The 26,652-nt window shown below is 43.1% G+C and overlaps 1 long non-coding RNA gene across 3 annotated transcripts; it reads left to right on the top strand.

Moving 5' to 3' along the window:
* The first annotated feature begins 3,470 nt into the window (after nt 1-3,470).
* On the top strand, nt 3,471-23,145 carry LOC106825482 (uncharacterized). 3 transcript variants are annotated; one of them, XR_011494691.1, is made up of 6 exons: nt 3,472-3,610; nt 17,411-17,591; nt 19,728-19,927; nt 20,304-20,455; nt 21,683-21,797; nt 22,085-23,145. It is a non-coding gene; the product is annotated as an uncharacterized lncRNA (long non-coding RNA). The 3 variants fall into 3 exon arrangements; XR_011494692.1 differs by having other exon boundaries at nt 3,530-3,610; nt 17,414-17,591; XR_006514031.2 differs by lacking the exon at nt 17,411-17,591 and having other exon boundaries at nt 3,471-3,610.
* Nucleotides 23,146-26,652: the final 3,507 nt, after the last annotated feature.

Here is a 26,652-nt window from a genome sequence, read left to right on the forward strand (position 1 = left end):
ACTTCCCATTTGTCTCTGGATCATAAGCATTGGAGTAGGATGTTTGTCTAGTCCCCATTTTAATGGACTCAATATCTATTGAATTGTTCTTATTGCATACATATTATTGAGTTTCTTTACTCTTTATTTTGAAATAACTATAGTTTCCCAGGAAGTTGCAAAGATGGCAAGTTTGCCTGTACCCTTCATCCAGTCTCCCCCATTGGTTACATCTTCTGTACCTATAGGACAATATCCAAGCCAGGCAATTGACAGTGGTACAATGTGTGCATGTAGCATTTGATACCACTTTTTTGCGTGTACAACCACCAGCACAATCCAGGTGCAGAACTGTTCCATCACCACAAAGGGCCCCCTCATACTCCTCCTTTTAGGGTACCGCTAAACACTCACCTACCGCTAATCTATCCTCCGTCTTTATATGGATTCTGCTAAGCTACCACTAACCTATTCTCCATCTTGATAATTTTGTCATTTTGAGAATGTTATATAAATGTTATACAGTGTGTGAGCTTTTGAGATTGGCTTTTTTTGCCCAACATAATGTTCTCGAGATCCATCCACATTGTTGCATGTATCATCAGTTCATTCCTTTTCATTTCTGAGTAGTACTTCACACATTATTAATATATAATATTATAAATAATATATTATTTTATATTATTTAACTCACCCCCAAATCATTCTAAGCCAGAGGAGAAACTATAAATAGGATATTTTACCAAAAAGCTACCTGTGACTAACCCTCATACACTGTTGGTGGGAATGCAAACTGGTGCAGCCACTATGGAAAACAGTATGGAGATTTCTCAAAAAATTAAAAATAGAAATACCTTATGACCCAGCCATCCCACTACTGGGTATCTCTCCAAAGAACTTGAAATCAGCAAATCCAAAAGTCCCATGCACCCCCATGTTCATTGCAGCTTTACTTACAGTAGCCAAGATGTGGAAGCAACCTAAATGCCCATCAACTGATGATTGGATAAAGATGTGGTTTATATACACAATGGAATACTACTCAGCCATAAAAAAAGACAAAATCGTCCCATTCACAACAACATGGATGGACCTTGAAGGTATTATGTTAAGTGAAATAAGCCAGACAGAGAAAGACGAACTCTGTATGACTCCACTCATAGGTGGAAGTTAAACATAGAGACAAAGAGAACTGATTGGTGGTTACCAGGGGAAAGGGGGGGTGGGGGGAGGGCACAAAGGGTGAGGTGGTGCACCTACAACATGACTGACAATAATGTACAACTGAAATTTCACAAGGTTGTAAACTATCATAATCTCAATAAAAAGTTAAAAAAAAAAAAAGCTACCTGTGACTATGTGCCAGGCAGGTCACACACTGACTCACTTGATCCTCAAAACAGCTCTGTGAGCTGGTGGCTATTATTTATCTCCCTTTTATAGATAAGGAAAGTGAGGCCCAGAGAAGTTAAGACACTTGTGTAAGGTCACAAAGCCAGGAAGCCTGGCCCAGAACCTAGGCTGTCAACCATGACACCCTAATTGCCTGCACTGGCTGCACACCTGTAACCTCACCCCGCCCCGTCTCTGGCACACACCCAGTGGGACCGGCTCTCCTGGGCATCGTTCATGCCACAGCTTTCCAAGCAGATGCAATTCAACACTTTCAAAGCCAGCAGTAGAAGTCCAATTCCTCAGGCTTAGTTTCCTGATTAAACAGTGTATCTGAGATAGAATACCAGACACTAAATAATGAAATTTTAGTTAAATTTTGAGATTCATAGAACCAAAGGTGAGTGGGAGCAATATGAAATCTATCAATCTTATGGGTGTTTTTACATAGAATTACAGCAGTTTCAATTTTTTATAGTGTCTTTTTAAAAAATATTTTTACTATGGTAAAATATATATAACATAAAATTAGCCATTTTAACAATTTTTAAGTGTACGATTCAGTTACATTAAGTACATTCACAATATTGTGCAACCATCATCACTGCTATTTCCAAAATTTTTCATCACCCCAAACAGAAACTCTGTACCCATTAAGCAATAACTCTCCATTCCCGCCCCTGGTAAACTCTATTCTACCACTTTCTGTTGCTATGATTTTGACTATTCTAGATGTTTCCTATAAGTGGAATCATACCATAGTTGCCATATTGTGTCTCATTTCTTTCACTTGGCTTAGTGTTTTTAAGGTTTATCCATGTTGTAGCATGTGTCAGAACTTTGTTTCTTTTTTAAGGCTGAATAATATTCCATTGTATTTATACACCACATTTTGTTTATCCATTCATCTGTTGATGGACATCTAGGTTGTTTCCACCTTTTGGCTTTTGCAAATAGTGCTAAAATGAACACTGGTGTACAAGTTTCTGTTTAAGTTCCTGTTTTCAATTCTTTTGGGTTCCACCTAGGAGTAGAATTGCTGGATCATATGGGAATTCTACATTTAACTTTTTGCGGAGCTGCCTAATTCAATTTTTGAACAGAATGTTTCCAAAAAGGAGGAGAAGAAGTAGACAAAGAAAAAGAAACCACACTTAGTCTCGCAGCCCAGCTCAGAATAGGTGTTTTGCACTGATTATGTTTTTTTCCCCTTCCTATCACACATTCCATCTGTAATTCTGCTGGTTAACATTCAGAAAGAGAGACTTAGAAAAATATAGATTGGGGTTTTCTTTTAAGGCAAGTCTTTTCTTCAGAAGTCCTGATAAAATAAAATTTCTCTAGAACTTGAAATAGTATTTTTAAACTAGCCTTGATATTCAAGCCAAAATAAGTCTCTTTTTCCGAGTAAATCTTTGTTTTAATGTTTGAGGATACACATGAATAATTGCACACAATTGCACGCTAGATCAATATTTGGCAAGCTACATTGATACACCTCGTTCCTCAAAGATGTATTTCCTTGAACTTTCAAACTTACTGGCCAGATCACAATCAGTAAATCAGTTTTTCTCATGAGACCTCACTTTTTAAGTAGATAAGGTCCCGACTGTCGTAAATACACAAGATTTGATTTCACCGCTTATGTAACTTTTCTAAGACTGAAACTCAGCCACCAAGGCATAATCAATCGAGGATAAAATTGTTTAGGAAACTCAAAACATTTCAGGAATCTTAAATATTCCTTTTACAGATAGGGTCAAATATGTTCTCAATCCATGGAACCAGAGCATGTCGTCAGCACAATTCCCTGAAGAAGAGAAAGAAGCCCATCCTGCCTCTACACTCTGCACTTTGGGGTCCGCTGTCCTTGAAGTGAAAGCTCCTCGCCACCAGCTCTGAGAAGAAGCAATTTGTTAGTTTCCTCTAAACCCCTGAGTTGCGGCCGAGCTCTCCTCCCAGTGGAATCAGCCTGCTGCAAGAATGTGCTTGCGTGATATTTAATCCCTTACTGGGAGCCCAGATAGGGTTTCTTGCCAGAACTAGAAATTGCCTTTTACAAATTCCCCTTCCTAAGCAAGCTATGATAGCCCCCATGTGGGGCCAGTAACACCCTATCAGTGTATTTTTAAACAAGAGCAAAGGGCTCCACCTTGTATCATAAATTACGGTAACATCACTTCTAACCACAGAGGCGCAGTTCACAAGAGCAGAAACAATCTATTTCAGGATCTCAGGGGTAAGCAGAAACTTTCTAATAGAACAACCGTATAGTTGTCAGCCCAGTGGCATGCTGGTAAACTGGCTCTGGGGGATCGGGGGTAGGGGGAGTGGGGGGGGTGGGGGGGTGGGGGGCGGGGGGGGGTGAGCCTTGATTGTGTTTGCAAATTTCTGTTGTGTAAATGCTCCTGCCATGCCTGATTTCAGACCTCCAACGTCACTGGAGGTAGAGTTGGGAAGACAGACACAGGTCAGCTCTCCAGAGCCAGGACACGGGGCTCCAGGACACCATACTCTCAAACTCTCCTTTCACTCTAGACATAAGAACCTAAATCTCTTGAAACAGCGATATCTCATTCTTCTTACTTGGAGAAAGTTAAAAATGAAATTTTGCTACACCCATTATCTCTGTTTCCATCACAGAATCCCAGAGGCTGTGTTCATTCTTTCCGAGGAACAGAATTTACTTAGATTGTTCCAAAGTTCATATTAAACCACAACCACTGTTCTGGTTCAGAGGATAAGCATCCTGAGAAATCAAATAATTTTTTTGTATTTAAAGAAAAGCTTCTCATCAGCACATCCCTGCTGTGGAATGAATCCCATTTAAAAATAATCATCACATGTACTTTCGGACTTGGAGTTATTTTAACAAAATGTTCTCGTCATGTTGATGTCATTCTAATGACATGTTATTGGTGTTTTTGTTCTCAAAATGTGGATGTTTCCCAGGAAACTGACCAGTGGGAAGGAAGGTGGGTGGGGAAGTGAAAGTGTGTCAGAAACTGCAAGTTAAGGTTCTAGTTAACCCCTCTAGTTTAAGTACTAGGGTAATTAAATTTTTCTAGGGAAGGAGAACTTTCTGATTTCTTAGAATGAAAAACCCCTTCTCTGGGATCCTCTGGGCTTCCTGAGCATCCTGGGCAAATCTCTGTATAACATTTATGTCATGTTTTTGACAGAATTGGTGCTGTTGATTTCTCTCCTTCTTTTATTAGATCAGCTTATCTCCATCGAATAGCCAGCTTCTTTCTCTCTGTAACACTCGCCAGGGCCCAAAAGAGCACCTGGCTTTGTCTGTGCAATGAGTGACATGAATTATTTTTGAAACTAAAACTGTACCATTGGGCTTTCCTGATTCTCATTGGCTCATGTTTTTCATGAGTTCATCCTACACAGTGAGCCCCTTTAAGCCCCCTACCATCATGGAATTATTTGTCAACCAACTCTACTGAAAGTTGTGTAAGAGGGGGCTTTTGCACATGACAAGGTGCCGACGTGTGGGTTAAGGTGGTAGGTTCATCCTGTGGGCAGAGAGCGAGGAAGAGGGTGTTGAATCAGAGATTTGTTACCAGTGAGAAAGGCACTTAGTTCTGAGCATTGCTTTGTCCATCTGTAAACCGGGATCATATATAACGTTTAAGGATGTTGTAAAGATTAAATGAGATAATGTATGTAGAACGCTTAACAGGCTGACTGGTCCAGAGTAAGCTTCACTTAATAAACGTCGTTGCTGACCCTTCCCTCCTTTCTCCTCCCTCCTCCGCCTACCCTTTTTTTCCAGCTAATATATATATATATATTTTTTTTTTTTTTGAGGAAGATTAGCCCTGAGCTAACATCTGCTGCCAATTCTCCTCTCTCTGCTGAAGAAGATAGGCCCTGAGCTAACATCTGTGCCCATCTTCTATTCTATATGTGGGACACCTGCCACAGCATGGCTTGATAAGCATAAGCCCGCCCCTGGGATTTGAACCAGCGAATCCGGGGCCGCTGAAGTGGAACACACAAACTTAACCGCTGCGCTACTGGGCTGGCCCCCCAGCTAATATTTCTAATTGTAGTACCATATACATAATGTAACATTTACGATTTTAGCCATTTTTAAGTGAATAGTTCAGTAGCATTAAGTATGTTCACATTGTGCAACCATCACCATCATCCATTTATCCCAAACTGAAACTCTGTCCCCATTAAACAGGAACTCTTCATTCTCCCCTCCCGCCAGCCCTTGGCAACCACCATTCTACTTTCTGTCTCTATGAATTTGACCATTCTAGGTACCTCATATAAGTGGAACCATACAATATTTGTGCTTTAATTTCCGGTTTATTTCACTTGGCATGTTTTCAAGGTCCATCCATGTTGTAGTGTGTGTTTGCATTCATTTTTTAAGGCTGAATAATATTCCATGGTGTGGATATACCTCATTTTGTTTATCCCTTCATCCGTTGATGGACATTTGGGTTGATAATACCTTTTGGCTATTGTGAATAATGCTGTTATGAACATGGGTGTACAAATATCTGTTCAAGCCACCTCCCCTTTCAAAAGTGTGTTTGAGAGTCCTGGGCTCCATTCTTACCCAAAACATGGATGATATAGGTTCTGGAACAACTCCAAACCTGCTTCCTCTTCCCCATCTAAAAGAGACCCTGCTGTTGCTCTCCAGCCCCCAGCTCAGCTTTATTTTTTTATCGTCGCCTTATATCTTAGATGTTGGTCTGTTTATAAACTGTCTCTCGGGACCACCACGTAAGTTCCAGGAGGGCAAGGACTCGCCTTGGCTGTATTTCAGCTCTTAGAACAGTGCCTGGCATACAGTAGGTGGTCAATAAAAATGTGCTGAATAGCCAAACGACAACTGACTGCCTTACCTCTGCCTGTCTACCACCCACAACACCTGGCCCACGGCTCGGGGGCACCATCTAGTTTAAGAAACGTGTAGATAAGGCGGGGAGGAAAAGCAGCAGTCCCGCCCCAGAGTCGTCTGGACAAACTCCAGTGCGGGTGCATCTGCGGCCAGAGCTGTGTGCCAGGCTTACGAGAGGCTGGACATCTCAAATGATCCAGGTGGCAAGTTGCTGACTCTTGGCCGTGCCCTTCCCCGGGCCTGGTGTGACACACCAAGATCCAGAGCCAGCTCTGATTCACACTTGCAACACAGGTGAGCAAGGTTTCAGTGAGGACAGCGCCTGACGCGAGACATTCTCATTTCAAAACAAACTGACCTCATCCACTTGCTCCAGACTGTTTCATGCAAAGCCATCGCCTGGCGGTGTCCATCGGCTCCGCTGACTGCCGGCTTCTTTCCTGTTGTACCCATCTGGATGACTTCTCCTCCTCGCTCTGTCTCTGCCTCTGTCTCTCTCTCTCTCCCGTTCCCCAGCTTTCACAAAGATCCTCAGTTGCTTCTGTCCAGACCAGCAGTAGCCGGCAGAGGGACAGCCCTTTGTCCTTCAGGCTTTTAGCAAAGCAGGAAGCCCCTGGAGCAGGCTGCAAGTGGGAAGTGGGCCCCAGGGTGCTTCACTCAGCCACTCGCTTAGTCTGAGGTTGAAGGGGCCAAACTGAATGCCCTTTGCCAACTCAGAACCTATTATTTGGCAGTGCCCCTACTAGTTTGTGCGGGATGGAAATGAAGCATCCACCTGCTCCCCGCCAGCTCTGTAAACTCAGTCTAGTCCCTGAACCCGTGGGGCTTTGGGGTCCTCATTTCTAGAATAAAGCAGCTGGGTTAACAACAACAACAGACTAAGAAGAAAAAGGCGTGCTCTGAGCACGGACCTAACAGCGATGAGCTTGAGTTCCAGAGAACTCGCTCTGGAGAGGGGCGTTGCAGGGAAAACCCAGTGTCCCGGCTTTGCACCGATGTTCTCAGCTTGGATGTCGCAAGAGCTCCCAGATCCACCCAGAGGTACTGGGAACCGTGACCTCCAGGACCTTAGAGGTGAAGACATAAGAGGGCAGCTCACCTTGAGGCAGTGGTTCTCAGTGGGAGATTCTGCCCCCAGGGACATGTGGCAGTGTCTGAAGACATTTTAGTTGTTCCCACTTGGGGGAGGGTCGCTAATGGCATCTAGTGAGTAGAGGCCACGGATGCTGCTAAACAGCCCATAATGCACAGGACGGCCCCCCAACAGAGAATCATTCCCTTTTGAAGGTCAGTAGTGCTGAAGTTGAGACACTGCCTGGTGGAGGGCCTGGCATGTGCCAGCTGTAAATGCTCCTTTTCTCTCGCAAACCCATGCCTTCATTTCAGCTCAGGGACCAGATCCCAGGCCAGGCCTCCTGAGTGGGACTCTTCCCCAAACGGAGATCCCCTCCTTACCTGCAGCCCCTCCCGCTCCCTGAGGCGCTTGCTTGTTAACCCACATGAATCCATCAGGTTCAGCTGTGATATGCTTGATTTCATTCATTCACTCAACAAACATGTACTGAGCACCCTATTTGCACCCGATCCTGTTGTGGGCGTTGAGGAGACAGTGGCGGACACGACAGGGGGGCATGGCCCTTGGGTCCCAGACAACCCTCAAACAGAAGTTTAAAGCACAAGGGGAGGAGTCCCCGCAGCTGGCCCAGGGGCGTGAGTGAGCAAGGGCTGCTGGCGCAGAGGCATGTCACGTCCCGATTCTTCCTTCAGACCACGTCCCGCGGTCCCGCTGCTGCTTCTGGGACATCCCTGTGAATGACGGAGGCTGAGAGAGATGAAGAACTGGCCTCATTTACAAAGCAGACTCTCGTCAATCGACACTGAAGCGGGAGCCAGAAGCCCAAGTTTCAACACCGCTTCTCTGAAAACGCCTGTTGGATACACCTCTTCCCTCTCCTGGCCTTGGTTTTCACATGTATAAAATGATTTTGGGTGGCAGAAGGAAGGAGTAGGATATAGACATTAAGGACAAAGAATCTGGGTCCAGCCTGCTCTAGTTGAAACTCACTTTTGCCACTAAGTGGTTGTGACTTTGGGCAAGCCAGCCAACCTCTCTGAGCCTCAATTCTTTCACCTGTGAATGCGGATAATGTACGTTCCTGCCCCACAGGGTTGTTGGGAGGTTCCAATAGTGCTCCGCATGTGCTTTGTAAATAGTAGGCACTCAATAAAACGTAGCTATTATTGTCAGAAACCCTGCTTGGAGCATCACGAAAGTACTCAAATACAACCGAGGTAAGGATTTAGGGACGTCAATATAGAGGGCAGCGTCCACTTACTCTTTCATCTGCCCCTTCATTCTGCCCTTTCAGAGACATTAATTGATCTCTCCTCTGAGTGTCAAGCGCTGTTTTAGGTTCTGGGGTGAAGGAGAGACAAAAGGAACGCTGCTCTCCTCCCAGCCCCCCATGATGGAGCTACCGTCCGGTGTGGAAGGGAGACGCTCGTCCAACAGAGAAACGAATAAGAGAATTTGCGAATAACGTGCTAAGAATGAATGAGACAAGGTGACTGGTGTGCTGTAAGGATTCTTATCCTGGGGTCCACAGACGCCCCCGAATGGACTTAGGGGATCTGTGAACTTAAACGGAGCCAAAAGAACATCTGTAGTCTCACTAACTTCTTGCTTCTATTTTAAACGTATCATTTGAGTGTGTGTTTTTAGCATTTCAGTAACTGTATTTCAAAATACTTGGCTTCCTTTGTAATCTTATGTTTCTGTATTTAGAAACCTGATCCCGGGGCCGGCCCGTTGGCACAGTGCTTAAGTTCACTGGTTCCGCTTCAGCGGCCCAGGGTTCGCCAGTTCGGATCCCGGGTGTGGACCTATGCACTGCTTGTCACGCCATGCTGTGGCAGGCATCCTGCATATAACGTGGAGGAAGATGGGCACAGGTGTTAGCTCAGGGCCAGTCTTCCTCAGCAAAAAAGAAAAAAACAACAAAAAAAGGGGAGGATTGGCAGCAGATGTTAGCTCAGGGCTAATCTTCCTCAAAAAAAAAAAAAAAAAAAAGCAAAACAAAACAGAAACCTGATCCCAAGAAGAGGTCAATATCTCTCAAATGGCCCATGGCACCAAAAAGTGTTGAGAACCTGGGTATTTAGTGGGACCCTTGGGTGGGTGGATAACCAGTTTCGACAGGCAGCAGAAGGCTTCTCTGAGCTTCGTTGAAGTTGGGGTCTAAATGTAGAGAAGGACCCAGTGTGTGGAGAGCCTGGGGGAGACCCCAGGAGCAGGAGCCGCTGGCACGTGGTCCCGAGGGGCTCTGACAGGAGAAGATGGGCTGGCTGCTGGCTGCAGTGGGGCCCAGGCACGGATCAGTGTCTCAGCTTCAAAAATCAAAGCATTTCCTTTTCCTCTGACTTTTCCTGTTGGCTGAGGAATGGTATAAAACAGCATCATTTGGCTGTCACCAATTGGAGGACACTAAGGAAGGCTGAAGACAAAATGCAGTGTGATATTTAGGATAGAACCCTGGAACAGAAAAAGGACATTAGTAGAAAAGCTAGTGAAATTAGACAAAAGTCTGTAGTTTAGTGAATAGTATTGCATCAATGTCAAATTTCTTCATTTTTATAAATGAACTATAGTTCTGTAAATTGTTAATAAAAGGGGAAGTTGGGTGAAGGCCACATGGGAACTCTTTGTACTATCTGTTAAGCTCTTTTGTAAATCTCAAGTTATTTCAATATAAATATACCAAAGGGGGGAAAAAAGAGAAAACAGTACAGTTTAGACTATTTCCCATCCTCCATCAAGATGCAGCAATATTATGATAATCATACATTTTATTTGGGGGGTATTATTTAAACTTTTAAGTACCCTATTTATTTAAAAAAATAAATACTTGCCAAGATACCAAGTTTACAAGATGCGAAAGGTTGTTGAATCTCCTTCTAAGCCTTGTTTCAAGTGACTCAGTTCTCTTCCTTAGAGAAAATTGGAGTACATGTTTCTGGCATCTTTCCGGAATTATTCTGTGAATATACAAGCAATCTCTGTCGTGTGCTGAGTACGATTTGGCTTGTTTTTATTTCACAGTGTATTTTGGAGATTGCTTCATATCTGTGAAGTACTTCCTTGTTCTTTTTTTTCTTGCTGCATAGTATTCTGTGTAATTAATTTCTGTAACTGGTCTCCCACGGCACAGCCTTTCAATCATTTCTGCTTCTTTGCTCCTCACAAACGGCGCTGCAGTAAATAGCCTTGTACACTATGTTGTGTGCATGGGAGTCCCTCTGAAGAATAAATTCCTAGGAGTTATGCATATATTTTAGAGAAAAGGAAAAGCAAACTTCAGCCAAATTTTCCCATTCAAGACTTGAGAGGCGATAAAACATATTCTCGAGCGCCAGCATTTTGTTTTGGAAATGCCGTGTTCAAGGAAAGGCTCTATTCTCCAGCACAACAGAGGCAAGAGGGCATGTTTCAAATAGCTTAATCTGGCGATAACAGCCTCCTGAAAGCGGAGAGACAGACAATAGTACCAACGGAGTTTACACACTTGAGAAATGACTTGAAAATAATTGGGGCTGGTAGCCATCTGCCTGGTTCTTTCTTTCCAGAGCCAACACGTTTATTCCGCCTGGGCACCGGGAGAACCCCTTGTTGGCATCAGCAGCGATCAGCACACCCGCCCATCACGCTGGGGCTGGAGCAGGAGGCTGTGCTTTTCCCTTAAAGCTCTCCCATTTGTCTCCAGGCTGAATTGGCCTTGGAAGAAAGATGCTTCTGTACCCTTTTCCTCTGACCGCCAATGGGAGAAGAGGGCTTGTTTTGCTTGTTAGCTTTTAAAAATATTCTTAAAACTCTTTTCAGTGACTTGTGAAATCCAAATTTTTATTTCACTTGGAAAGAAATACTTTGTTTCATCAGCTCGCCAGCTTTTTATATCAAGGGGTAATTGTCTATGCTGTCTGCCACCAAAAGATATACTGATAATTAATATTGATAAGAAAATGATGATACCTACCATGTTTTGAGAATTTATTGTTTGACATGTATCATCAACTTTAATGCTACAAACATCTTATGAGACAAAACTGTTATTATGTACATGTTCCAGAAAGAAAATTGAAGTCTGCAGGGGTTAAATTATGGCTAAGTTCCCCTAGCTAATAGAGAATCTGGATCTGTGTCCAGAATGAATTCTGTGGAACATACCATAGCAGTTACTCTCAACCAGGGGTGATTTTGCCTCCCAGGAGACATTTTTGGTGAGCAAGATCGGCCCTGAGCTAACATCTGTTGCCAATCTTGCTTCTAACATCAACAGATGTTAGCTTGGTGGCAATCTTCCTTTTTTTTTTCCTCCCCAAAGCCCCAGTACATAGTTGTATATCCTAGTTGTAGCTCATTCTATTTCTTCTATGTGGGACGCTGCCACAGCATGGCTTGATGAGCAGTGTGTAGGTTTGCACCCAGGATCTGAACTGGTGAACCCAGGGCTGCTAAAGTGGAGTGTGAGAACTTAACCACTGGGCCACAGGGCTGGCCCCTGGAGACATTTTTCATTGTTACAATTGGGTGGGTGTGTGCTACGGTATCTAGTTGGTAGAGGCCAGGAATGCTGTTCAACATCCTACAATGCACAGGACAGCCCCCGAGAGCAAAGAATTTTCCAGCCCCAAATGTTCAAAGTGCCCTGTTTGAGAAACCCTGTGATTTACGAACAGGCAGTTCTCCCCAAAGCGTTTCAGATGGAGGTTTTATCTTCTATTTTGCGGGGAGCCATAAATTCACATTAAATACAGGATGATCAACATTATGAAAGTTTAAATTCCATGAATTTAAAATAATGTTACTTAAAAATACTACAAATGTCTGACTGCAAAATTTGCTATGTTGTGAATTTGCTCTCAAATTACAAATCTGTCAAGAGACACAACTTTGGGACTGGCAGGTTGAGTGAACTATGAAGTGAATGTGGTATAGCCACACGACAACATCAGTAAGTTGACAAACAGAAATGATTTGAATTATGAGAGTTTTTCAGGTGCAAATCTTTTGCGAAAAATATCTCCCCTTTGTTGAGAACTGATTGAAAGAATGGCATGCAGATTTTTATGTGCTTATAGGTACATAAATATTTTTGATTTATCTCAATCTATAGAGTTTTGCCATAAAATTCTCTAACCAATCCTCTAGACTTGTGCATAATTCTTCACAGAAATTATTCCTCTGATAATTTGCACTTATCAAACTTGTAATTAGCCCAACAAATATGAAGTTGCTGCTGAATGAGACTATTTCCATAGCATACAAAGCTGGATAATTTTAGATTGTTCCCGCGTGTGAGTCTCCCGGTATGTCTGGAGGCATCTGGAGGCGAAAAGTATGTTTATTCATGAGTGGAGATGATTGCCATTGTCGTGAGGGATACTGGAAGATGGCATCGAATTGCTCAGGCTTAGCCGCAGATGCAGTGGAAATGCTCTTCAGTCTCAGATGTCTCCTGAATGGTCTTTGTTCATTGGAGCTGGAGCAGGAATGACGGAGAGACACTGAAATCCTGACCAAGGAATGTTTATTGACTCACCTATTATATTTGGGCCTATTCTCTTTTCGGTGAATGAGTCACAGTGAGGTCCAATTTGTTTTTCCAGAGATAAAAAGGAAGAAAGTAAAACGCGTAGGCAAACTCTTTCTGTAAAGGGCCAGACGTTACCTATTTCAGGTTTTGTGGGACAGATGGCCTCTGTTGCAACTATTAAACTCTGCCCTTGTGGTGGGAAAGCAGCCCTAGACAATAGGTAAAGGAATGAGCAGGGCCGTGTTCCAATAAAGCTTTATTTACAAGAGCGTCAGTGGGCCTAGTTTGTCAACTCCTGGAGTAAAGCATAGAAATTTAAAGATGTACATGCGAATAGATAGGCATCAACAGATACTTGAAGTGTGGCAGAGGCGATTAACTGCCTCTCCACCTCCCACTCCCCTTCTTCAAGAACAGAGCCTCCAAACTGTTGGGGCCAGCAATGTCCCTAGTTAAGTGTATTTGTATCCTGGTCTCTCTTGCCAATAGAGGTGATTCTTTTTTCTTCTTCTTCTTCTTCTCTCCAAAACCCCCAGGTACGTAGTTGTATATTCTAGTTGTGAGTGCCTCTGGTTGTGCCGTGTGGGACACCACCTCAACATGGCCTGATGAGCAGTGCCATGTCCATGCCCAGGATCTGAACCAGTGAAACCTTGGACCACCAAAGCAGAGCACACGAACTTGACCACTCAGTGTTGGGGCTGGCCCAACAGAGGTGATTCTTGAAGTGAAAACAGAAAATATAGATGAGATGTCTGGGAATGCTGTGTAAAGAGGGCTTATCTAGCTGGCAGATATTATTTTGCCTTCTATCTTTCCTTTTTTCCCTGCCTGGAACATGGGAATGATTGCTGAAACTCAAGTGGCCATTTTGTAACTAAGGGCAAGTCCAAGAATATGTCAGAAACCTCAGCCTTTACATCCTTGAGCCAATGAACCAAAGCCAGCAGTAGCCGACATCTGGATTTATTCTTATGGAAGAAACAACTCTTATATGCTTCAGCCACTGTTTAAGTCAGCTCTCCACTTGCTGCATAATGAAAATTCTGATCCATGTTGATAAGGATAACAGATGTCTAACAGTTTACAAATACCAGAAGTAAGAATAAGTCTAGGCTGTGTTAACCAAGAAGAGGCAGTTTTTATGAATGAAGGCTCTGAATCCATCAGATCTGGTGGCCCATCCTGACTCCAATTTCTCTATGCTTCAGGTTCCTGTCCTGCAAAATAGGGATAATAATATGACATACCTATGGTATTGTTGAAAGACTTAAATATGATAATGCATGTATAAAGTGACTGGCACATAGTAAGTGCTCAAAGAAGTATTAGTCAATATTATTGTTACTGTTACTATTATTTTGATGATCTGGTGAATGACCATTCACTTCTTTGAAACAAGGATGTCGATGAGAACAGTTGGTGATGACATTTCTTTCCTAGCCCTCACTTTTCAAGCCTTTCTTTCTTTACGAGAACAATACGTGGAAATCCACCCACAGTCTCTGGGTTTTGAGTAGTTATTATGTGTCTGGCAGAGTGCTAGGTTCTGGGAGTTCCAGGATGAATAAGACAGTTCCTGTCCTCAGTGGGCAGAGGCAACCTGGAAAACAATTAAATATAAAAAAGCGTTGGGTGGATGGTAGACGTATGAATGGGCTACAGTGGGGAGAAAAAAGAAAGGATTTGGTTCTACATAGTTGGGTGGAAATGGTCTAAAAACTTAGAGGAACAGGGATCTAAAATATGAGTAATGAAGAGGGAGAGTTTTAATGTTATATATATTACAAATGTATAAGTATATTTAAATATATATTTATATACAAACTATATATTATATACAAACTAAATTTTAATATTTATTCATAATATATTATAGCATATAGTATAAAATATAAATATAATAATAAAATATTTAATAGTAATTTTAACTATTCTAGTCACTAACAAGGATAAGAGGAAGAATTTTAAAATCAAAGATGATATGTTAAATATTTTTCATTTTCTGTTCTCTATCTACCCTCCACCCGTCTCTTCCCTGCTCTGTGGCTGCCCTTTCTGGACGTTGTTAACAGACCCTCCGACTCTCTGGCTTCCGCTTGGGTTTGGCCAATGAAGACACTTGCAGGAGACTGGCGGAAGGAGGCAAGCGAGGTGGGGTTTTGATTTCCCTGGCTCCCTCCTTGCCCTAGCTGGCTGCTTCCCTCTACTGAAGGTCACAGCTCTGATGAGGTGGCTTTCTCCCACAGCTGCTTTCCTCAGGTTCTGGCAACCACACCTTGCCTTTGTGTCTTCTGGCCTGGGGACAGCAACTACTCCCTGCTGATGTTACTAGCCTCAGGGTGTTCACCATCTCTGGTTCCTTTGTCTTAACCATGCTGGTGGCTTTGAAATTCTCCTTTTGTTCAACTCTTCTTAGATACCTACCCTATTTCAGAAAGGTGGCTGTTTCCTGCTGGGAGCCTGACTGACAAACTCAGTTCCAACAAAGGCAAGATATGAGTGAAGTGGACCAAGTCTAATGCAATAGGGAGGGGTGGTGACTGCAGTTAATTGGAAAGCACTAAAGTGGGCAGCTGTTCCTCAGCTCTATCTGCTTGTGCTGTTTGAAAATATGATCCTACTCTCACCAGATCTTCTAATTTGTCAGTGGAAGCTGAAAATACACATTTTAAAAGAAGAAATTTCTCCATTTATAAAAACGTTCTGCGGGCCAAAGAAAACATCTTTGAATTTGATCTGTGGCCACCATTGCTATAAGGACAACAGCCTTGGTAGGCAGAGGGATGGGTCACACTATGATAATGTTCATGATTGCTACCTTGTGCAGACATGGCATGCAGTTAATCCCTTCAACAATACCAACTTGAGGGAGGTTCCATTATCTTACTTCTACAGATAGGATCTCCTGATCTTAACTTGGGGTCCATGGACCCCCCAGATAAAACATAGATGGTTTCTGGAGAAGTCTGTGAAATCCTTGAAGTCATAGGCCAATTTTTTATGTGCGTGTATACATTTTTCTGAGGAGCTGTACTACAGCTTTCATGAGGATCTCAAATAGAGAACCACAAAATATTAGGACCATCTGTCAGGGTGGGTGTTGGAAAGCAAATTAAAAAAATAAAGCAGATGCACTAGGACGGTCATAATAAAAAAAAGATGGAAATAACAAGTGTTGGCGAGGATGTGGAGAAATTGGAACCTTCGTACGTTGCTGATGGAAATGCAAAATGGTGCAACTATTTTGGAGAACAGTTTGGAAGCTCCTCAAAAATTAAATATAGAGTTACCATATGATCCAGCAATTCCATTCCTAGGTATGTACTCAACAGAATTGAAAACATATATCCACACAAAAATCTGTACCCCATGTTCATAGCAGCATTATTCATAAGAGGCATTATTCATAAGTGGAAGCAACCCAAATGTCCATCAACTGATGGATGGACAAATAAAATGTGGACTATGTACACAGTGGAATATTATTCGGAAATAAAAAACAGTGAAGTATTGATACATATTGCAATATGGAAGAACCTTGAAAACATTGTGCTAAGTGAAAGAAGCCACTCAGAAAGGACCACCTACTGTGTAGCTTCTTATATAAGAAATGTCCAGGGGCCAGCCCTGTGGCTGAGTGGTTAAGTTCACGTGCTCTGCTTCAGCGGCCCAGGGTTTTGCCTGTTTGGATCCTGGGTGCAGACATGGCACCGCTCATCAAGCCATGCTGTGGCAGCGTCCCACATAGAAGAGCTAGAAGGACTTACAACTAGGATGTACAACTATGTAGCGGGGCTTTAGGGAGGAGAAAAGAAAAAGAAATGTCCAGAAGAGGCAAATCCATAAAGATATGACATATTTATGAACTGAATGTTAAAAAAATCTGTGTTGTTCATTCATTTCCTCACTCACCCATCCATCCAAATACCAATACTGTGTTGAGCACCCATGAGGATCTATGTACTCTGATAAGAGATAAGGTTAAAAAACCCAGCAGGAATAGCCCTGCACTTACCTTTGAGAGCTTCTAGTATCGTGGGGAAGATCTTCATCAAACAGGTGAATACACACTGCGGCTGTGACAAGTGTGACCAATGAGAAGTGGGTGGTGGTATGAAATTATGTGAGAGTCAGAGGAACTTGGTCCTGGGGTGGGGACATTCAAGAAAGGCAGCCCCGAGGGACACGGGAGGCGAGATATGGAGGTGAAATGGAAGTGGAGGATGCAGAGGAGGAGAGAGCATTCTAATCAGGAGGAAAGCAAAACACCTGAGCAAAGGTCCCACGGCAGAGGCATCCTGGATCATTCGAGCAGGGCCTATGTGGATGGAGCAAAAAGATGAGACAGGGAGTAGTGGGTGAGAAGCCCAGAGAGGGAGGCAGGGGCCTGGCCAGGCAGGGTCTCAAAGGTTGTCATGGGTTGAATTGAGCCTCCTCAAAAAGATATATGGAAGTCCCAGCCCCCAGTATCTCAGAGCGTGACCTTCCTTGAAAATATGATGTACTTAGTTAAGATGAGGTTATACTGGAGCAGGGTGGGCACCTAATCCAATATGACTGGTGTCCTTCTAAGAAGACACAGACACACAAGGAGAAGGCCCTGTGACGAGAGAGGCAGAGATTGGGGTGACGCAGCTACAAGCCAAGGATGCAAGTGGGCTAGGAAGAGGCAAGGAAGGGGTCTCCCCTACAGCTTTCAGAGGGAACATGGCCCTGCTGACACCTGGATTTTGGACTTCTAGCCTCCAGACCTGGTAAGCAATAAATTTGTGTTGTTTTAAGCCACGTAGTTTGTTGTGCTTTGCCACAGCATCCGTAGGAAACGAATACAAAAGCCATCATAGGATTTGGGTCTTTGTCCGAAGAGCATCGGGGAGGCATGGCAAGAATTGAAGCACGTGGGGGAAGGGATGGTCATGTCTCTCTGACTACACTGGGAAGATGGGTGGGAAAGAGGCAAGAGTGCATGCAGCAAGACTACTTAGGAAAGTGGGGGGGGGATTAGTTAGGAGGTTACTGGGAGACTAGTTAGGAGTTTGATGTGGTTGCCCAGGAGAGAGATGACAGTAGCTTGGAATAGGGGTTGAGGGTAAAGATGAAGCAGAATGAATGGATTGTGGATCCTTTATGGTGAGTGAGAGACGACAAGGCTTTTGGCTTGCTCAACTGGATGGATGGTGGTGCCAATCACTCAGCAAATGAACCCCAGGGAAGCCCAGACTCTACTTAGCACAAAGTCTGACAGTTAGCAGCTTGAGGTTCAATATAGTAAAACAAACAAACACACACACACACACACACACACACACACACACCATACAGCCCTTTTTATTTATATAAATAGGATCGTAATAAATACACTCTTTGATGCCCCCTTTTTTTTTTTGAGGAAGATTAGCCCTGACCTAACTACTGCCAATCCTCCTCTTTTCGCTGAGGAAGACTGGCCTTGAGCTAACATCCGTGCCCATCTTCCTCTACTTTATACGTGGCATGCCTACCACAGCATGGCTTGCCAAGCAGTGCAATGTCCGCACCCAGGATCAGAACCGGCAAACCTCAGGCCACTGAGAAGTGCAACATGTGAACTTAACCGCTGCGCCACCGGGCCATCCCTGCCTTTTTCTTTTTTTTTTACAGAATAATATTTCTGGGCGTCTAATACAAATCAGCACATGGAAACTGACCTCTTTCTTATTAACGACTGCCTGATAATCCATTGTAGGGATGCAGCCTAATTTACTGAACCTATCTCCTATTGATGATTTTAGGCTGTTTCCAGGTTTTAAATTATTTGATTGCAGGTCTGTCACAAAATTGTTTTAACTTGACCTGCTAAAAGAAACACATTTTTACATCGGAACCCAGTACGCAAACATACAACACACAAGTACACGCATTTATATAGCAAAAAGTTTTACAAAACAGTATTTACCCTTCCTATGGGTCACACACTCTTCTTCTATTCTACTCTACTCTATTGTATTCTATCTTATCCTATCCTATCCTATCCTATTGTAGTCTATAAAAAAAGGGATAGTTGAGATCCTCTGAATTGCTCTCACCACCTATGGATAGGTCACAATCTGCAGTTTGAAAACACCTGCAGTACATATTTGTTAAGTGAAAAGGGAAAGGTGCTTACTTGTACTCTGTACTGTTCTAAACATTTTACAAATACGACTTATGTAATCCTTCCAAAGTCCCAATGGGAAAGAAATTCTTATTCTCCCCATTTTTCAGATGTCAAAACTGAGGCACAGAGAGGTTGAACAAGTTGCCCAAGGTCACAAACTAGTATGTAGGAGAGCTATGCTTCAAACCCAGGCAGCCTGGCTGCAGTTTATGCTCTTAACCATCAGCCCACGGTACTTGCTAGTCTTAGGAACTGATGTGAGGCTAAGCGACTATTTCGATGTTCAGTTAAGGCACAGTTCTAAATAGCCTCGTTCAGTGTTTCCATACACCTCCTTCAGGGTCTATTCCTTTACAAATGAGTCGCACAGGACATGACAAGTGTACGCTGCTATTCACACATCTTGAGGACTATAGAAGCTAAACAAAGGCTCCCCCAATTCACCAGTCTCCTCCAGAACTCTGCGTCAGCAACACATACTCCACAACCCCCAAACCCCCAACCCCCTCAAAGGATCAACGATGACCACTCTCAGTGCTGGGTTTCTAAGATTATGATAGAGCCACTTCCTACTCAGAGGCAGTCGGGAGCTTCCCCATTATTTATCGATTTCACCCCAAAGTTATCAAATTCTAAAGCCTAATTATTGGTGTAATAGTTAGCTGAGATCTTTGGAGAGTTGTGAGCCCCTTTAATGCGTGGCATATGTCAGAGGGATTCAGCTAATTCACATATCTGTCTGCACTATTAACAGAGAAGGTTACATGCCAATTATCCAGGCTTCAATCAGCCTGTTTGGATACAATAGAGGCAGTGTTCACACACTTGATGTGCCACATTCCTTGCCGACATCAGAAGCAGCTGGGCCCGATAAAGACCTCTGGGATTCTGATATTTGGGGATCACGTCCACGGAAGAGCAGGAATTGAGACTTGATTGCTCTGTCGACTCCAGGTATCTTTAACCTGGGTATTTTTGAAAAGTGCCTAGTGGGTTTGCAGTTCACTGGTCTTTAAATGTTTCCTGCTGGGACTTGTTGGGTGGGAGGGTGGAGGTGGAGGCAGAGGAGAAAGACAAAGACAGAATAGCTTAAATGACAAAGCAGGGAATAATAGGAACGGGTGAATGGATGCCAGGGAAATAACGAACCTGAACACATTCTTGTGCCCAGTTTTAGAACCAAACAGGCTGAGACATTTTTCCCCCTAAGATTTCAACCTTGTGTGTTGGAAAAAAAAGTATATGTGTGTGTGTGTATATATATATTTAACCTCCATTTTTCCCACGTTTTTTCCCTTTTCATTTGTTTTTTTCTTTCCCTCTGCTTCAGAAACGGGACTAGAAGTGCCGCAATCTCATCAGAAAATGCAGCTTCCGGTGGTATTTTTCACCAGGAACAGAAGCAGAAGTGTGCAGAATCACCCGAGAAAGCCCCAGCTCTCCTGAGAGCCGTTCTCGAATTTTGCTGGCACAGAGCACTGGGTCAGTGAGCAGGGAGTTAAAATGGCAGATGTTGGGGCTTTTAGGGGGGAGGGAGGCCGATACCTGAGACCCGCCAGCAATTTGTCCTGTCCTTCCCATCACCTCCATATCTCGGATCCCAACATTAAAACAGAGGTGCTGCCCACTTGCCTGAGGTCACACTGCCCAACGGCGGCACGACAGTAAACAAATAATCCAAAACAGCTCGTCCCAGGTCCTGCCTCCCAGGCTGTAGGGTTCCCTCACTGACGTTACCCAAATACTGCAGCAGACAGCGATACCTTAAAAAAAATTACCAACGGCTGTTAGACAACAGGCAGATACAACGCGCCAGCCGTTGTTCTGTGTGCTATTTCAGCTCAGTGTGTATTTTTTCCCACCCTCCCGGATGAAAATACAGTAATTAACTCCATGCAGAAGGGGGGTAGGGGGGAACTCTTCTCTTTTTTTTTTTTCCCTCCTAGACTTGAAAAGAAATTCTGGCAGATAATTTGGCTGAACATGAAAAGGGAGACGCTGCTTACAGCCGCCCAGATAAAGTGCTAGGTTGGTGAGGCTCTGCGGCTGAGTTGGTTATTTCACGGCATGAAAAGCAGACATTTATCTGTTCCCATGGAGATGCGTTTTCTACTAGTCAATCAGGCACTGAGGAGGTCAGACAATAACCAGTAGACTCTTTATTCCATCTTGAGAGACAGCCGAATCCTCTTTTAACATTTCACCTAAATTTAAAGGAATCTAACTCATGTCTCAGAAATACCTGCAAACGCAGCCATTGTAATTTCAAGCGATCCAAATTAACAAGAAACTCCAGCTGCTTCTGAGGAGGAACGGGTGTGACGGATCCTCCCCAGTTCGTTTCAATCATAGGTTGTTCTGTCACAGTCCTTTTTTGCAAATATTTGGCTTCCAAACTTGACTCCTCCCTTCCTAATAAAATAACTAATAAGGTCATAAATTAAATGTTGAAAATTTCCAAAGAACTGTTGGGAAGTAAGAAGTCACATTTCAAAGGAACATCGTGGAAGCAAGAAAAACCTGCCCCAGAAGAGAGAGAAAAAAAAACCCAAAATGCTGGAAGTGGGATAAGTTGTAAACTCCGTTCCCGGAATTTCTTGCCCCCAAAATGCACATACAGAAATAATTAGGGCTGTTATTTGACCTCGTGTGTTTGTTATCAATCCCAGAAAACAGCCAATGCCCATTTGCAAAATATGTTTATTTTAGGAGGTGAATTGCAATGTCAGCACCTGGAAATTGGGACTCAGACTCCTTAAACTCTCTTCTCACAAGAGTGTCTCTGCCTCCATCGTTTCTGCACGTGCTAAAGGCAGAAGAAGAGGTAACAGAGGTCTTCTCAGAGCTAATTGAGAAGGGAGAGGGGGTTTCCATGGGATCCCATTTGAGGCCCCCACTATCAAATAGGATATGCTGCCGTTCACAGGACGACAGCATAACAGAAAACAGCAGACTGCCAGCGTCAGGGTTTTATCATTAAGCAACTTCATTCTTGTTGATGGAGTCATTCGAGTGCAGCTCAACTGAGTAATGCAGGAAAGTATATACAAGTATGACTCCTGCCTACCAGCCCGGCCTTTTGCCTGACGCTGCATTTCCATCTCCCTGAAGGCAGAGGCTGCTGCGTCTCCTGGCAGGCGGGCCGGTTGGAACAAAGACACCAGCGGGGCCACCTCGGAAAGCAATCTGGAGAAGTCCCAGCAAACAGCATTTAGGGGAAGGGGAAAAACTCCTGTGGACCTGATAATGCATCACGTCCCATTGTTAAGGAGGCAAAAAGCAGAAATTTACCTTGAAGGCTCATGGGAGTTTGATTTCCCTGGAAAGACATGACCCACATTTCTCACGGATTGTGGGTCAATATTTGACCATCTCCTCTTATTTTCTCATCTTCGTGTTTAAGATTTAAAATACAAGTACTATGTAATCTCTTTAAAAGATTCAAACAGTATAAAATTAAGGTAGAGTCAAAGTTCCTCATTCCTTTTGCTCACCCCCACTGGCTCATTCACTAGAGATAGCTAACAATTACTTTTAACACTGTCAAACATATCCTTCCAGACGTGTTCGGTAAGTATGCAAATATATACATTTGTGTCCATATATTGTCAAATATACGTATGTGTCTATATATACACACACAGACGTTCTCTGTTTTAAATATTCTACAGGAATCATATTTATAGACAATATTATACAACTTGGTTTTTTTTCCACTTAAAATATCTATCATGGGTAATTATCTGCGTCTATGTGCATTTTTAAAAACTTAGCTATAAAGTTTCAGAAAAGTGTAATTATGCTCCCCAGGGAGGGGGGCATTCAGACCAAAGGGCTTGTGGGGAAGGGCGAGGCTCCCCCCACCCCCACAGACAATCACTGTTAGCAGTTTTTAGTGTATCATTCCAGAAATAGTCTATGCGCAGACCAGCATATATGGATATCAAATATTCACACCTGTCTTTGTCTTTACCAAGTATCTTTCACCTGGCGTGTTTCACTCAGGTCTCTTGGAGAGCACTTCACATTAGAAAAAATTGACCTTTTAAATGATGGTGTCGTACTTCTTTGAATGGCGCTCCTTAATGTATTTCACTCGTCCTTTTAGATGGACTTTGGGTGGATTTCAGTTTTTGCTTCTACAAACAGTGCTGCAATAAATAGTCGAGTGCACACCCTGTGAGTCTTTGCTCAAACACACTCACCCCTTCCTGAAAGCAACACCTATACCCCACACCTCTCCTCAAATTGCGTTAATCCGAAGAACTGATTGAATCAACTTTTTTTTTAAAAAAAGAGGGTTTAAAACTGAGTATTAATAATCCATTAAGAATCTGTTATGAATACGTGACCCTTCCTGCAGTTTTGAATCTTTCCTCCAGCTTGAAAGTGAGGCTCATGAAAAAAAAAGATAGTCATTTTTTCTCCCCCACGCCCACCCCCGCCCAGGAGTCAGCCATGCCAAAATCATTGCATTAGCATCCTGTGCCTGCTTATTACAAATGCAGGCTGCACGTTGGGTAATTCCTTCCCATCTACTTCTTTCATCCTGGGCTCAGAGAAAGATCGCAACTCACTCTTACAACTTAGGTGCTGCTCCCTGCTCTTTTCTGTATGCAAGAGTTGAAGCCATTGGGGATTGAGAACAAAGTGTGTCCGTGGAAAGAAGTGGGTGGGATTTGGTGTATGCAGGAGGATGGGGGGGCACCCCCTCCCGGGGGAGGAGTCTGATTTCATTATACAGTTGGAAACCTGATGAAATCATGTACACAACTGAATCTTTTTGCTCAGCTAGTGAGGTCTTTCTGTTCTTTGTCTTGCTGTGTGTGCAGCAAATTTCTGTTACGCCTGGGAAGAAGGAAATTTGAGTTAAAGAGCAGGGCAGCTCCATATGCCTTGTAACAAGCAAGCTAATTGAAAAATTTAATTCAGGAAGAGATGCAACGAGGCCAAAATGAAAGAGGAACTAGGCCTGTCGATGTTCAGAGCAGGAAAACCGAAGAAGTTATCTCCAAGTTAAAAATTATGCGAGGCTGGAAAATACATCACCTGCTGTATTTGTTATAGAAATTCACAGTCTTGTTTGCTGTTTATCTTGAGGCTCGGGGGAGCTCTCCTGCTGCTTAGGAAAAAAGAGGCGAGGTCTAGGAAGAAATGCTAGTAATAAGAAAGGGAGGGATTAGAAACCCCAGAGAGAATGGGAGGTGTAAATAATATGTGGGCATTTGACAATCAGCACAAAGAAATGGGAGACAAAGGCAAATGGCTGATGCCAGAAATCCTAAACACTTAAGTGGGAAACTTGGACAAGAGAAAAATGTCCCAAAGGAAAAGGAAAACAAAATCCCAGGAGATCTTTTTCCTCTGTGATGTTGTCTAATGGAGTAAATAAAGATTGGTTTTGCCACGTTGCTCCTGCGAGCAATGCTATATGCAAAGGCACTGGCTTCCTGATGGCCTTTGAAGCTCTCTCCAGGCCAGCCTGAGCCTTAGGACCAGATGGAGGAATCTTGGGGAACAGTTTTCTCCTCCAGAAAGGAGTTGAGAATGGGCCAGAAGGAGCCCTTGGCAGGGACAGAGTGATCCCTCTCTCCAAAGAGTCCAATCTTTTGGGGTCCTCTGCTCTTCTCTTTTTTTCTCCCAGAACCTTACCTTGAATGGAATTGCTTAGGAAAGGAGAAAAGGCATTTTTTAGCTAAAAGCTAAAGTAGGACCAAGTTAAACTTGCTGGACAATGGAAATTTCTTCCTGAGGCTGTCTGCTGAGGTCGAGCGTGACACTTCCTAATTGCATGACTTGGGCAGACTGCTTTCTCTACCGTAAGAAGAGGATTATAACAACAATAATAATAATAGGTAACATTTATAGAACCCTTACATGGAATAATTTCTACCCTGATCCATTTTATCCTCTGAACCTAATGAGTTAGGATAGTTACGATGTCCATTCTACAGATGAATGGAGACTCAGCCAGATCGCCAGCTAGAAAATGGTACAGGCAAAATATATTTCTAGGTCAGGGGTTGGCAATTACAGTCCAATGGCCAAGTCCGGCTCAACGCCTGTTTTTGTAAATAAAGTTTTATTGGAACACAGCCACGATCATTTGGTTATAATTGCCTCTGACTGCTTTGGAGCTATGATGATAGAGACACTATGGTCTGCACAGCCCAAAATATTTACTCTCCATTTCTTTACAGAAAAAGTTGGCAGATGCTTGCACTAAATCCCCCAGGCCCAAGCTCTTAACCCCATCTGTGTTCTTCTCCTCCAAAAATGTCTCATTTTTTTCTTTAAATGTGATGCTGAACAGGAAAAACTAATCTAACGTGTCAGAAATAATAATAGTGATTGGAGAATTTAATTTGTTAGAGGCCCAAGAATATTAAAAACAAACAAAAACAAACTTTTCTTTCTTTTCCTTTTTTTGTCTCAAAATTAGAAACTGTTTACATCCTAAATTTAAGACAAACAAAAAAACCTTGCATTGCCTTACCAGCTTTATTGAAACTGCATATAAACGCTTATCTAAAAACCAAAATTTCTAGAGTCATTTCCAAAATAATGAAGGAATGGAATACAGTTTTCCAGGTGACATAACATTTTTTTTCCGTATGTTATTTTCAAAACTGCAAGTAGAATAAGTTGTTAAAGTAAGAAGCTCCCAGTTTTGAATCTGATGTTCACCCTATAATAGTAATGTACAAACTCTCGGCGTTTGGAGCTTTGTTTATAAATGTAAAATTTCTGTAACCAAAGGGGAATGAAAACTAAGGACAGTTGGGGTTGCTTACTCAACAGTTATTTTCTCTTCTTTCCTACAAATGGAAGTTGGAGATCTTGGAAACTGATCCGTGTTGCCACGTGAACTGTTTCTGGTATTGTAACACTGGTTTAGTTTGTCGTAGGTCTCCCGGATTGATGAGTGTAGCTACATATCCAGGTTTTAAAAAACGTTAGTGAACAAAATTAATAATAGTATCTTCTGTATCTCGTGTCTGCCGGGCGCCGTGGGCTGGGAGTTCTGAATACATAGTGCTGAGGGCCGATAACTCGACAAGCAGGGGGTTACTATTTGTATTTCTAGATGAGAACAATGAGATCCAGGTGCATAAGGTGTCCAGTTAATACATGACTGATTGACCTCGAAATCCTGAGCCCCGATTCCATACTCTTTCCCCTCTAAGAGGAGGTCTGTCACTGATTGTTCTTCCTTTCATTGACCCAATTCTTACCTACTTTGTTGTCTACCATGTCTCAGGCACTGCACTCAGCTCTGGGGATTCAGCAGCGAACAAAACAGATAACTAAGTCAACAAGTTCATGACCAGGATATTTTTGGAGGATGAGGAGTGCCAAGAGGGAAATTAAACAGGATAGATGGGATGGCAAGTGTCTAAGTCCGGCGTAGCAATATAGGATGGGGAGGCCAAGGAAAAGACTTGAATGAGGAATAAAAGCCACAAGAGAAAGATCTAGATAACAGAAGAAAGTTCCAGACAGAGGAAACAGCAAAGCACATTCCTTGAGATGGAAAGATCTTGGTATGTTGAGAAGTTATGTTGATACTTTCTGGCTCTCGCCAATTCAGCAGCCATTAAGACTTGTCTAAGCTTGAAGGTCCTAGGTGCTGTCTTCTAAGGGCTGAGCGTTTACCCTCAGTTCTAAGACATTTGGCT

The sequence above is a fragment of the Equus asinus genome, chromosome 15, assembly GCF_041296235.1.
Source record: "Equus asinus isolate D_3611 breed Donkey chromosome 15, EquAss-T2T_v2, whole genome shotgun sequence".
Lineage (NCBI taxonomy): Eukaryota > Metazoa > Chordata > Mammalia > Perissodactyla > Equidae > Equus > Equus asinus.